We start from the raw sequence: 13,657 nt of genomic DNA on the forward strand, positions 1-13,657 counted from the left end.
TATTTCAGACCAAATTGTCAAAATCAGAATTTGGTATATGGAAATTTGGCATATTATATCACATTTGCTATAGTATAACATAGTTAATAGGTTTCTTTTTGACTCTAGACAAAACTTTTGTGCCCCGGTAATGGAGCAGGAGGTCACAAAACAGCTCCAAAAATATGACATTGAAGTACATGAATATGTATAGTTAGGTTCAGATGGCATTTAAACTCAACATAGCATTTACATATTTGGACTTTTGACTCTAAACATGGAGTAACAAAAATGTAGCCCTTGTGAATACAGTGAACAGTGATATCCAATACGATTACATTAAAATCTACAATGGCATCTTGAGTCCACTAGAGGTCAGAATTTACTTCAGAATGAAGTTGGAGAGCGCGGGAGACAGGAAGCACAAGGAAAATGTTCGGCGCACATGACCACTGAGTCACAGTCAGAATGAGTCAGTGTTCCTTATCAATGTGATATAACATATTCCCCGTGGTTTCCTGGTCATCCAGCACAAGGACAAGTGAGTTCAATTATTGGAAGTGACTCTGATCATTTGCATTGATTAGTACGCGACATTGATATTCAATATGTCCACTGGCTTGGAGACGGATTATTGTCTCGACGGTCTCCTAAGATGCCCTGATTGGACGGTCTAACTTATCTTTCACCTTCAGACAACACATTTCATCATCTTGAACGTGTGTAAACTGTCACAGTCATCGTGGCATTTCCCCTACACCACACACCCTGCATACACGGGTCACTTTATGATGCTCAGGTGTAAGCCCATACATGGTTGTGATTTCTATCACGTGTTGTCTGAAATTCAAGGTCACTTATATATATGTTGCCATTAATTACTAGCTGTAAAATGTTCTTTTATTGCTTGCTGAATTATGAGTTGTGTATGTATGTAGCCTACTTTCAAACGTATGTTCAAAAAAAATACTAGTTGATGTGGTTTGAAAGTGTTAAGATGGTACAGCCAAATGCTTTGGGTAAATGCTTGAACTGCCCACAGCCTTCATGCAAACTCTCGGTCGCACCCTGCAAATCACCATCAACCCGGTATCACATGGAATCCCGGTGCTGTTTGTATTGGTGCCCGGAGCGTAACTTTATGGTGACTAAAGGTTAAAGAATGTAGCCATGTCACTGTTGCTTAAGTACTTTAAGCACTATGTATTACAGACAATACATTAGTGCTGTCAAAGTTAGCACATTAGTGCTGTCAAAGTTAGCACATTAACGCATACCGATTATTATTATTTTCAGTTTTACACGTTAAAAATTAACACAGCATCTGTTTTTTCGTCATCCATGGGCTAGTGTTACATGATCACACTCTTATTCACGCAAATGCTTTCAAGCCATTCAAGCGCGGCAAAGACAAAAGAGAACGTCTTGCTATCTGTGGATGTCCTGACAGTGTCCTGTCCTGACACGGTCAGGCTCCAGCTTTGAGATGCAGGGTGGGCCAAGAGAAATTCCTGGTGGGTCCAGACTTTTAACATTATTTTTTACCACGTAACAAAACTTAATTTTATTACAAAGGAGGCAGGTCTTTTCACTGGCCCCACCACAAAAAAAAGTATTGGTATTTTAATAAATATTAAGACAAAAAAGAGACTTAAATCAGGCTTTCTAGTTTCTAAATAACAACCGAAAACCATGATCTCTCTCAAAATCTGGAGCTGAAATATTGAAATCAGTTATTTGGCATGGCCAGGGTGGGCCAAGCTTCTGATTGGCTGTCTTTTTCACAACTGATCTGTCCATCCATCCACCATCCATCAATCCACCTTATATCTATTGATCCATCCATCCATCCGTTCATCCGTCAATCTATCTCTTTGTCTTCCTGTCAAATGATCTGTCTGTCTGTCCATCCATCCTCAATCCACCATCTATCTATCTATCTATCTATCTATCTATCTATCTATCTATCTATCTATCTATCTATCTATCTATCTGTCTATCTGTCTATCTGTCTATCTATCTATCTATCGCTTAGTGGCAGTGTTCGTTTAAGAATGCTGCTTGATTCAGTGCACATAGGTTGGCATTATGCTATGTGTCACATACACAATGTGCATATAGCATTGCCAGTGTTTGTGCGCACCTGTACATGAAAGTAAGCATGTGTTTCTCTTTGTGTATGTGCACGACGTGCTTGGCTGATGGTGCAGAATTGAGAGTAAGTTAATCTAGATGGGGGTCAGAGTCAGTGTGCAAAGTAATGGGATCTAAAGTGAACAGGGTCAAGAGCAGACAACAATCTCACTCATCCAGCCTAGACACTTTCAAGATTAGTCTTTCCTTTGTGTTAAACATTCGGCATTGAAGAGTTAAGCACACCATCGCTCAGTCACGATTTCTTACACTCAACTGGGTGCAGTGGTCAAACTATTGTATTATGTGAGAAGAAAATGGAGAAAGTGACATAGGAGAAAACTGGAACAGGAGGCTGAAAAACATTCAATTGAAAGTGGTGAGATGTTAACACAATACGCAAATGGAATTATACATTTAGAAATTACATAATTACAAAACACAATTAGATTATGAGGTCTTTATTGTAAGGCTGAATGGCGGACAGCATGTATGGGAAGTGATCTATTACTGGTTTTGTGGTAACATGATTAGGTTTAACAGTGAGTGTGCATGATGCAAGGTTAGCAAGGAGGGCAATCTGAACGGGAGGGAATGGACTGTCATTAAGACATCAAAATCCCATTACACATTTAAGTAGCCAGAAAAAATTAAAGAAATTTGAGCTTCCTCATTTAAAGGTGTCATGAACTGGCTTTTTAAAAAAAAAATTCAGGTCAACTTATGTTTGTGTGGTTTTTACATTCAAAAACATCATAATGAATAAGTAATAGGCTATTTTCTGCCTTGGTTTTGAGGCTCTCTCCTGCATGCTCTGATTTTATGGGCATGCCGCACTGAAGACTTGGAAGTAAACGCCCACTGCAATGATTGGATAAGATTTGCATATTTAATGAGCTTCGGCTCCCCGCGAGTACACGAGGGGTGTTTTGAAGCATGTGGGAAAATGGCAACCGGAATAATTCCTCCCACAGGGCTCGCAAAATGTCTTTATCAAACAAACACAATGATTTATCTCTCATCCACCTGCGATTGATTGGAATGTTATTATTTTATTACTATATATCAAAAGCTCAAGGGTAAGTTGATTTCTCAATTCATGACCCCTTTAAGGTTCACAAGGTTGTGCAAAGGTTGTGTCCGGTTGTGAAAGTAGATGACAAATGACAAATAGGAAGTTCACAGCAATGTTCCCACACTCAATGTATACTCATCTTATTGTAATTCTTTACTGAAATGTTTACAAAACCAGAAAACTGACTAACATTCACCTAGTCTGTCAGTTTAGCAACTCTGGACAAACACAAACCAACAACAACTTATTTAGGAAAAGATACACAGAAGCATCAGTTTAACCCATGACTGATACTGGGATTTCCTGAAACACTTTGGTAATATTGAAAGCGGTCCTGAAAACGTCTTTTAACTCTGCCTGGAAAGTACTGTCATTTAAGGTGGTCTATTACTTTTTCTAAGTGATTGGACAAAAAGCCCTATAGACTACATTGAAGGTGAGACTTAGGAGTGGTTTCTGTTCAGGCCAGTAATACATTAGCAACCACCTAGATCAACCCAGCAACACATTAAAAACCACTCCAACTCAACTGCTTAGCAACACCCTGGAAACACCCTAGCTAACACCTAGCAAACATCCAAAACACCCTAACAACAAACTAAGCTAACTAAACTTACAACAAACTAAATCATGTTAGTTTGTTCTGGATGGTCAAACATCAGCTTTTCTTCGAATCAGGTGACTTAAAGGTTGTAACTTTTATCTACAGTATATGGTCAGAAATACAGTAACAGAAACATTAGCATAACCCTATTTTATGTGTTCTCAGAGATTGTTTTTGTTGAACTGGCTAATAAGACTGTTGTCTTGGGATTTATACTGACACCTAGTGGTGTGGATGTATTATCAAACAAAGCTAAAGTCGCAGAAATGTGTTATTTGCAGTCAACCGTTACTTTATTCCGCGAGCAGTGTCCAAGGTTTTACAGAGATACAAATTAGCAGTATTTGGCTGTATGTAGCCTATGATCTCCATGTGAAATAAAACAGCTTTTATTAGACTAGTTTCAATGGGGTTCTATATAAAATCCTAGGGTTCTTTCTTTAAATGCCAAAAGGGTTTTATATGTCTTGAATGATGCATATTTGACAGGGGTTTTTTTTTCTAGTGATAAAGTACTGTATGTTTACAAGCTAATTAGTTCATAAAAAGTTCATTAAAAATAAATTAAAGCAAAATTAATTAATTATCCCATTATTGAAACCCCTAAAAGGTTATATTTATGAAGCAACTGACAGAATCATTTAAGGTGCTATTTTTAATCAGTGAAGAAATATTGAGTTTTAATTGGATGATAATACCTAACAGCTGTTTTTTTTATTATCTCAAATCTCTATTTGCATTCCTTATTTTGGTCATTGCAACCTCCAGTAGCCTACATTATGAAATGTCCCATGTAAGATGTGTCACACCATTTCTGGCTCAACAATGCCAGTAATCTTGTGAGGTAATGTTTTGGCAAATGCAGTGCTTGTTTATTTTTCTCCTTCGAATTCCTTTTCACTCAATGACATCATTGCAAAAGAGGGCCAGGGAAATGTACTGGGTGCTCATGAGCCATCTAATTCAAATTCATTTGGGTCGCTCCAGCAGTGTACATTTTTCTGTTTCATTGTCTTCCAGAAATAAGTTATCCATTCAAATAAGCTTAAAAAAAAAACCAAAACAAACACTGCTAAATATGTGATTTCTTTTCTTTTTTTGCATGTGTGCACGGGTTTGCTTGCTTGTTCTCACTGGCATGCGTCACATTACTTCCTGTACATTTTTTAAAACAATGAAGCTTTTGTGGTCCCGTACTGTCAGATGTCTAGGCCACAAGTGCACAGATATACACATTTTTGAAATACCAACATTTGCAATATTAATAAAACAGTGTGACATGTCCTTTTGTTTAATGGTTTACGGCGATCACTTCTGCATTTGTGTGTACATGTTTCCTCATCTGCCCTCAAACTTCAAATCAAAAGTTTGGATGTTTTGTAACTCAGTAGCAGTATTACGTCAGTTTTGCTTGGGCAACTGTACAATATATCAACCTGTTAAGTCACGTTCATTTTGATCTTTTAGCACGGCTAATAAGTGCGTGCTCACCTGAGATCTGACTGTTCAGGACTCCAGGGACAGTTGTTGGATGACATTCAGGCCCTGGTTTAGGTTACTGATGCACACTCGCTCCTTTGAGGCTGGACTTGGAGTAAGACAGGGAAAAAAAGGAACTAAACCAAGCCCCATCCAGTGAATGTGAGAAGTATCACGTCCACCTGAAAGTCTGTCCTCCACTGCCTCGATCTCTCTCTCTCACTCCACCCATCTTATTCTTCCTCTGCTGTTCAAACCATAGTAATTTAGAGACAGAGTTGGGCAAGGTTTGATACAAATGAGATGCGGACATCACCTCAATTTTTATCTGCACTGTAAAGGAATAAAGAAAAATAAAGTTTAGTGTTTGACTTTTCCTTCCCTCACTAAATAGCCCAGGTGGAACGTTTGTAACTCGAGATTTAAAGGGATAGTTCACCCAAAAATGAAAACTACCCCATGATTCACTCACCCTCAAGCCATCCTAGGTGTATATGACATTCTTCTTTGAGCTAAATACAATCAGAGTTATAATAAATAAAAAATAAAAAACTTCCATTCACTGCCATTATAAAGCTTGGATTAGCCACACTGTAAAAAAAAAATAAAACTTAAAATGTACTGGTAATTTTCTGCCTAGACATTATCCAGTAATTTTATGGAAATTTCCATTAACCCTTAAAACACAAACTAATGCAATGTGTCATTCAAAATGCAGGTAAAACCCCTGTAAAAAAAACAAACAAACAAAAAAAACAATACGGAAAATTCCTTCATATTTACAGTACATTATGCCCTATTTTTACAGACTTTTATTATAGTGCAGGACATTTTTTAATATAACTCTATTAATGTCTGAAAGAAGAATGTCATATACACCCAGGATGGCTTGAGGGTGAGTAAATCAAGGGGTAATTTAAATGTTTGGGTGAACTATCCCTTTAATAGAGTTTGCATTTATTCTGGCTTATACATTTGTCTCGGGTGTTTCTCCTATAATACATTTTGATATAAACTTTTAAAAGCTTGTGACACTGTTGAAATTACACATTTGAGATTACTGGGGTCATCTAAGGTAAAATGGTCTAAATAATATAATTAATATAATGTGGATGTGTGTATATAGACAGACAGAGGGATGGATATTCTAATGGAATATATACACTCACCTAAAGGATTATTAGGAACACCTGTTCAAATTCTCATTAATGCAATTATCAAATCAACCAATCACATGGCAGTTGCATTTATGGGTGTGGTCCTGGTCAAGACAATCTCCTGAACTCCAAACTGAATGTCAGAATGGGAAAGAAAGGTGATTTAAGCAATTTTTAGCATGGCATGGTTGGTGCCAGACGGGCCGGTCTGAGTATTACACAATCTGCTCAGTTACTGGGATTTTCATGCACAACCATTTCTAGGGTTTACAAAGAATGGTGTGAAAAGGGAAAAACATCCATTATGCGGCAGTCCTGTGGGCGAAAATGCCTTGTTGATGCTAGAGGTCAGAGGAGAATGGGCCAACTGATTCAAGCTGATAGAAGAGCAACTTTGACTGAAATAACCACTCGTTACAACCGAGGTATGCAGCAAAGCATTTGTGAAGCCACAACACACACAACCTTGAGGCGGATGGGCTACAACAGCAGAAGACCCCACCGGGTATCATCTCCACTACAAAAGGAAAAAGAGGCTACAATTTGCACAAGCTCACAAAAATTGGACAGTTGAAGACTGGAAAAATGTTGCCTGGTTTGATGAGTCTCAATTTCTGTTGAGACATTCAGATGGTAGAGTCAGAATTTGGCGTAAACAGAATGAGAACATGGATCCATCATGCCTTGTTACCACTCTGCAGGGTGGTGGTGGTGTAATGGTGTGGGGGATGTTTTCTTGGCACACTTTAGGTCCCTTAGTGCCAATTGGGCATCGTTTAAATGCCACGGCCTACCTGAGCATTGTTTCTGACCATGTCCATCCCTTTATGACCACCGTGTACCCATCCTCTGATGGCTACTTCCAGCAGGATAATGCACCATGTCACAAAGCTTGAATTATTTCAAATTGGTTTCTTGAACATGACAATGAGTTCACTGTACTAAAATGGCCCCCACAGTCACCAGATCTCAACCCAATAGATCATCTTTGGGATGTGGTGGAGCGGGAGCTTCGTGCCCTGGATGTGCATCCCACAAATCTCCATCCACTGCAAGATTCTATCCTATCAATATGGGCCAACATTTCTAAAGAATGCTTTTCAGCACCTTGTTGAATCAATGCCACGTAGAATTAAGGCTGAAGGCGAAAGCGGGTCAAACAGAGTATTAGTATGGTGTTCCTAATAATCCTTTAGGTGAGTGTATATATATATACATATATATATATATATATATATATATATTAGTGGTGGGCCATTATCGGCGTTAACGTGCTGCGTTAAAGTGAGACTCTTATCGGGCGATTAAAAAAAATATTGCCGTTAATCTATTCTCAAAGTTGGGTTGGGAGCTGGGTCTATACTACGCAAGCTGTGATGACTTTCACCTTGATATTTTAGCACGGATGTATACCTAGCCGAATTGCACTTTAGGGGGCGAGAGAACGAATCTGTGTGAATGCCTACTAGTGTTGTCAAAAATATCCATATTTCGCTATGTATCGATACTGAAATATCTGAAACGATACGATACTCATTTTCTACAGTATTGATATCAGCTGTGCTCTCCTCTCCGACCGACAGCGAGTTGACACGCACCCGCCTCCTCTCATTTAGTCCGATTAATCCCTCTGAACATTGCGATTTCGCGCTCGCATCTAAAGCGTACACACACATACCATAATAAAGCCGCCTCTGACATACAAGTGCAAAAATAAGCTCCTTTTTCCAGTTTATTAATGGTCAAATACACTCAAAATGTCTCAATGCCCATCTTGGTGACATTTAACGTAAACACAGTCGTAACCAGCTCACAGGAACAGTGGGATCCATTCGTGCGTCAGGTCTTAAAGGGACAGCAGTTATTTATTATTCAAACTACAAAAAGACAAACGATCACTTACGAGCACACATATTCTGAACGAGCACACATATTCTGAATACCTTCGGTAGTATATAATATATATTATATAATAAATATATATATATATATATATATATATATATATATATATATATATATATATATATATATATATATATATATATATATATATATACACTGTATATAACAGCTAAAGAGAGGCTAGAAGAAAAAATGTAGCTATTAATCACATTTATAATTTTTCCTATGGAAAGTTTTATTGCTTGAGAGCATTGAATATCTCCTCCATTGAATATTAATACTGGGCACAGTTAAAGTGAAGCCTGGTGTAGCGTTTCCATGGAAATCCCAAAAGATGCCAAGTTAACTAAACCAAATACAGTCACTTCTGCAGTCTGTTACACTGTTGTGGTCGCTTCTGTTCTGAATAAAACGAGTGCTGACTAAGCATTTCTTTTCTATTTGTGTGTACATGTTGGCAAATATGAGCATGCATATGTGAAAGGGATGGTTAGAGTGGGGTGGAGAGACGGAAAGTGAGTACGTGAGTCCGAACACAGCATACTCTTGGATTAATTATTCAGCCGTGAACGAGGGATAAAGAGAGAAAAAAGGAGGAGGGGCAAACGTGAAAGAGAGCAGCATGCCACATGAGGACAGTTGTGTCAGTTTGCCATCTCAGTCAATATCTTTAATACCCCATAGATCCGTTGATGCACATATTTTTCTTTGATGGATGTCCTCCCTTCAGATCCATTTGTATAAATCTTCCATACAACATGATACAGACAAAATTATTTTTTCCACTATTTTCTGGAATCCATTGGAAACAGCCCAAACTGTCTGCAGAGTGCTAGAGCCCACAGGGCCTGACTTGCACACTTTCTAAACTGAATTTATAACCAAAAAAATCAAAAAGCGTCTCTTTTTTTTGTTGTTATTACAGCTTAGACAACATATACTTACATGTTTATCACTTTTAGCAATTTTTTACCAAAATTGTGTATTTAGACCACTGTATATGTGGGTATGGGAAGCTTTTCAATTTGGGTAGGCCAAATCCAGGCGGAAATCCCATAAATCGTCCCAGAGCTTAAGAGGTTAAAATATTAATAAATGCAATAGCTTTATATAAATAATACTAAAACAACACTGCACTGAACATTCCTTTATCAGACTCTATGATACAGATAAAAGAGTTTTACAAAGAGTTCAAGGTGCAATTAAGTCTTTTATCTTTGATTAAGTTGTACACAGGTCACTTCTTCTCTTTCGCTTCTGACAGGCATTGCTGAGCACGTAGCGTTGTCATTTTAGTCCCAGTGACGCAGCACGCAGGTAAATCTATACCTGATGGGTCAGCTTTGACTGACAGGATTAGAAACTGGCCTTCCTTTCCTCATTAGATCAAACAAAAGATCTGACTCAGGGTTTTACGAGAACCCCTGCCCCAACTGAATACCGCACGTCAACAGGATGTGAATTTACCCTTTTATTGTGTGTAGTCAGAAGCATGTCACTTTCACCTTCAAAAAAGAACTTGAGCTCAGCTCTTTCTCCCTTCAAAACCACATGTCACTTAATTGGCGATAATTGATTTACATGATCAAGTGAATGAGAAGCCGTAGGTGTCCTGCATTGCGTGTGAAGTTGCCAGCCGTGCTAAGTCATCACAGTGAACTAATCTCCAGAGAATTACAGCTCTATTTAAAGACACCGAGCTTAGCAGGATAATGCCAAATCAGCCAGTAGAACAACTATATAAAAAGTTTTTTTAAGAGCTTAGAGACAAACGTTGATGGCCATGTGCGCGGAGGGCCATCCGCGTGCGAAGCCATCATAACTACATGCTAAAATGTTAAAAACGCTAAAACTAGCTAGTCATCAGTCGGTTGTTCCTTTGTCCTAACTAATTATATTCTTTGTGGCTAAATGCAAAGAACATACGGTATATCTTTCAACCCACAATGCTTTAGTGTTGCTAGGGCATTGTTATGGAATTGCTACATGCTAATCAGGGAGTCAGCCATCAATCACAAAATCCTTCCAGTGCACTAAAACGTTCCCACAATAAGGTCCCATAAGTCCCACAATACTGTGAAAACCAGAGAGCATCGATGCTTGATATGTTCCCTTAACGAAAAATTCTGAAGCGTGAAACATAAATTGCACAAGCACAAACTCAATAAACAACATGACACATGATGTATAATTTAACTATATTTCAGCATAAACATACATTGGTGGACAAGTAGTGAACATATACCATTTATAATTAATATACAGCTGAAATGTTGAAGTGATTTGAAAGAATCAAAGTATTTATCATAATTTGCAACCCATTCTTGCTCCCAAACAAAAATATTTGTTGCCATTGTAAGGGTGGTTTTGGTTCAGGCTGTAGGATTGCTGAATGACTAAAGAAGCGTTAGCAAGATGGAATAAAACTGTAAATTCCTTGTCTATTACCACCCACTGCTACTTATACCAATGACGGAAATAAGAGCAATTATAATAGCAAAATATGGGAGCATTACTATAGTATGACGATTTATATTGCAATAGGTAGCCCATTAATATTAATACGAAGTTAGCACAGTTTGAGAAGGTTTAATAACAGTATTTGGTTATGGTTACATTTGAATGTGTTACAAATAAGATGTATAAACACAGTTAATTGTACCCAGCAGAATGTTATCTGAGAGATAGGAAGAGAGTGAGCAAGAGAGAGAGAGAGATGGGAGGCAGAGCTCAGGTAGAGAGGAAGAGCAAAGCCCCCATGAAGAAGAGACAATGAAAGAAAGAAAAGCCCAGAGAAAGGAAGAGTGCCCAAGAAAACAAGACCAGAGCAACATATACAATCTTATTTTATCCCTTCTTTGACCATGTGACTGAAACCCAAATGTGAGTCATTCAAACCAACCAATCAGAAGATTACAACTTTCCTCACCATACTAAAGGTGTGACAATTAGCAGACCCTCATTTGGCCTACAGGCCTTGATTACTATCAGCACCTCTTGTGCCCTTGGAGGGGGTTGGAACAGGAAAACAAGTCTTTTACATCCTCACACTGTAGTGATGAGGTGAAGGTGATTTCACCAAGTACAATATGTTCCTGGATCAACAACAACATCTTTGATCCTGGAACAACATTGCAAGCAACCATTTTGTCAAGATTTGAGGGACAGGTTTACAGGTTATGTCAAGTTTTGGCTTACAGCAGGGTTAGGTGCTTCTACATCAGTGTTATTCATCTATCATTCCTCTCTAATTTTAGGGATAACTTATTGATAGGGTTAGGTTTAGGGGTAGGTATTAGGGCAGGAATGTTGTTCCATGATTAACAAAATATGTTGATCCAGGAACATGTCTCACTTGGCAAAATCCATGTGACCCTATGACGTTGTACAATGAGGACATTGTCATGTTGCTGGAATCAGAGTCGTCAGTCTCCTGATGTTTAGTGAGCCAGGGTCCTTACCAGAGCCTGAATTTGTGTACACCAGGGGTGCCTAATCTTGTTCCTGGAGATCCTGCAAATTTCAGCTCCACCCCTGATCAAAAGCCTAATTTCCACTCAAATAATCCGGAACAATTTGTCCCAGGAACTTTTTTCCCCCAGACCTATTGCTGTCTGCATTTCCATAGCGGTCTAAAGCGGTGATGTAGGACTGTGTAAACAACTCTTACTGCACGCAACTGACTGAAAATGGTGGTTGAAATAAAATGCTGCGTGGAGTCAACCAATCAAATGCTGCGATCAGCATGTTCAGCGCCCAAGTCCCACCCATGTGAAAGTTATTGATTTTAATCAAGCTAATTTTTAATATGAAGGACAGATTTCTTTTTAGGTTTTACTGTCATTCGTGAGACGTTTAGACAATGTTGCACAAACAAGACAACACTGAAAACAAAAAAAACGGGAATGTTTTTGAAAACGATACCGCTTTCGTCTCCATGTAAACTACAAAACCTCGAATTTGTGACAATGGCTGCGTCTGAAAACCTAGGCAGCTGCCTTGCTACCTTATCAGACAATGACTCTGCAGGCAGCGTTTGTGCATGAAAGAACCTCACGAAACTGATTTCGGACTGACTTCTAAGGCAGTGTAACAGTTTAATGATCTACGGCAAAATAGAGAGAGCTTTGGTGAGAACTAAACAAATATTTAATTACTACATTAGTAATTTCTTGCAAGAAATGACATAAGCAGTGGAACATTTTTGTTAAAAATGTACATTTACACAGAAACTGAACAGCAAATGCAACTTTCGGATGCCATCTTTTTTTTCAGCTCAACTGTCACAGAATGGAACGCACAGGATTGTGGGATACCAAAGGCAGCGAAGGATACATATATGCTGCCTTCAAAACTCGATCAGATGAAAATATCTCAGGAGACAGGAAGTGAAGTTAACATTAGATTCGGATGTGCCTTGATGCCTTCCTACCTTGTTATATGTCCTCCGAAGGCAGAATTTTCCAGGTTTGGGAGTCTAGCAACTCTCGGTAGACCTGAGAGCTGGAAAAAACAAACTCTGGTCAAGCCAATCACAGCGTGTGTAGAGTCGGTGGGCGGGTTTAACATAATGACGGCATGTCACGGCAGAGTTGCGGAGGTTCTGCGTGCTACTCGTAAACACAGAAGCTGGCGAACAGCGGTCTTTTGAATCGCGACTCTGGAAGACTTGGAGTTAAGCTTTTATTTGAGAAAAGAACAAAGAACGGCACTGAAGTCATTCTAAAGAAAAGAAGATATGTTCGAAGTTTTGCCAACCGGATACGGTGGAAGTCTATCAACTAACATTAGCTCGGCTTCACCTTCTTCTTTGCTCTGGTTGGTTGTGGCAGTCATGGCGCTATCCAATTGCATGCAGAGGGAATTTGAAAGACAACCGTTTATCCCGCCCCTCGGATTGAGCCCTGTCAATGGTGAGTTTCCAGACCCAACATCTTGATGTGGGTCTGGCTTGTCAAGCTAGCAACCTCCCGCAATTTCTCTTGAAGCCAATACGGGAGTGATTTAAACTGCAATTCCTCGACTGGCCGGTAGGGACAGGCTCCAGAAGGGAGCAGAATCTCTTTGAGCCCCATGCTAAAATGGCCAACTTTACAGCAGAAAAACACATGTTTACAGCCTGGTACAAATTGTGGTTTTGGTCTATACGGCTAATTTTGCCCTTCATGACAACTGTGAGGGGGGTGAATTTTTTTTATAACTCATTCGTTTACATTATATAATGCCTTAAAGTTCTGCATAGTTAAGGGCGTGGCCACTTTGAGTGACAGGTGGATAGCCATTTATCTGCTCTCTGTTAGTCATTGCGTCACCTCAGCTCCGCCC

General features: G+C 39.0%; 1 protein-coding gene across 1 annotated transcript in view; it reads right to left on the bottom strand.

Annotated features, from left to right (window-relative positions):
* Nucleotides 1-13,657, bottom strand: part of taf3 (TAF3 RNA polymerase II, TATA box binding protein (TBP)-associated facto) — a 996,662-nt gene that overhangs the window by 254,357 nt on the left and 728,648 nt on the right. The gene's annotated exons all lie outside the window — the stretch shown is intronic.

The sequence above is a fragment of the Gobio gobio genome (genome assembly GCF_949357685.1).
Source record: "Gobio gobio genome assembly, chromosome: 5".
Taxonomy (NCBI): domain Eukaryota; kingdom Metazoa; phylum Chordata; class Actinopteri; order Cypriniformes; family Gobionidae; genus Gobio; species Gobio gobio.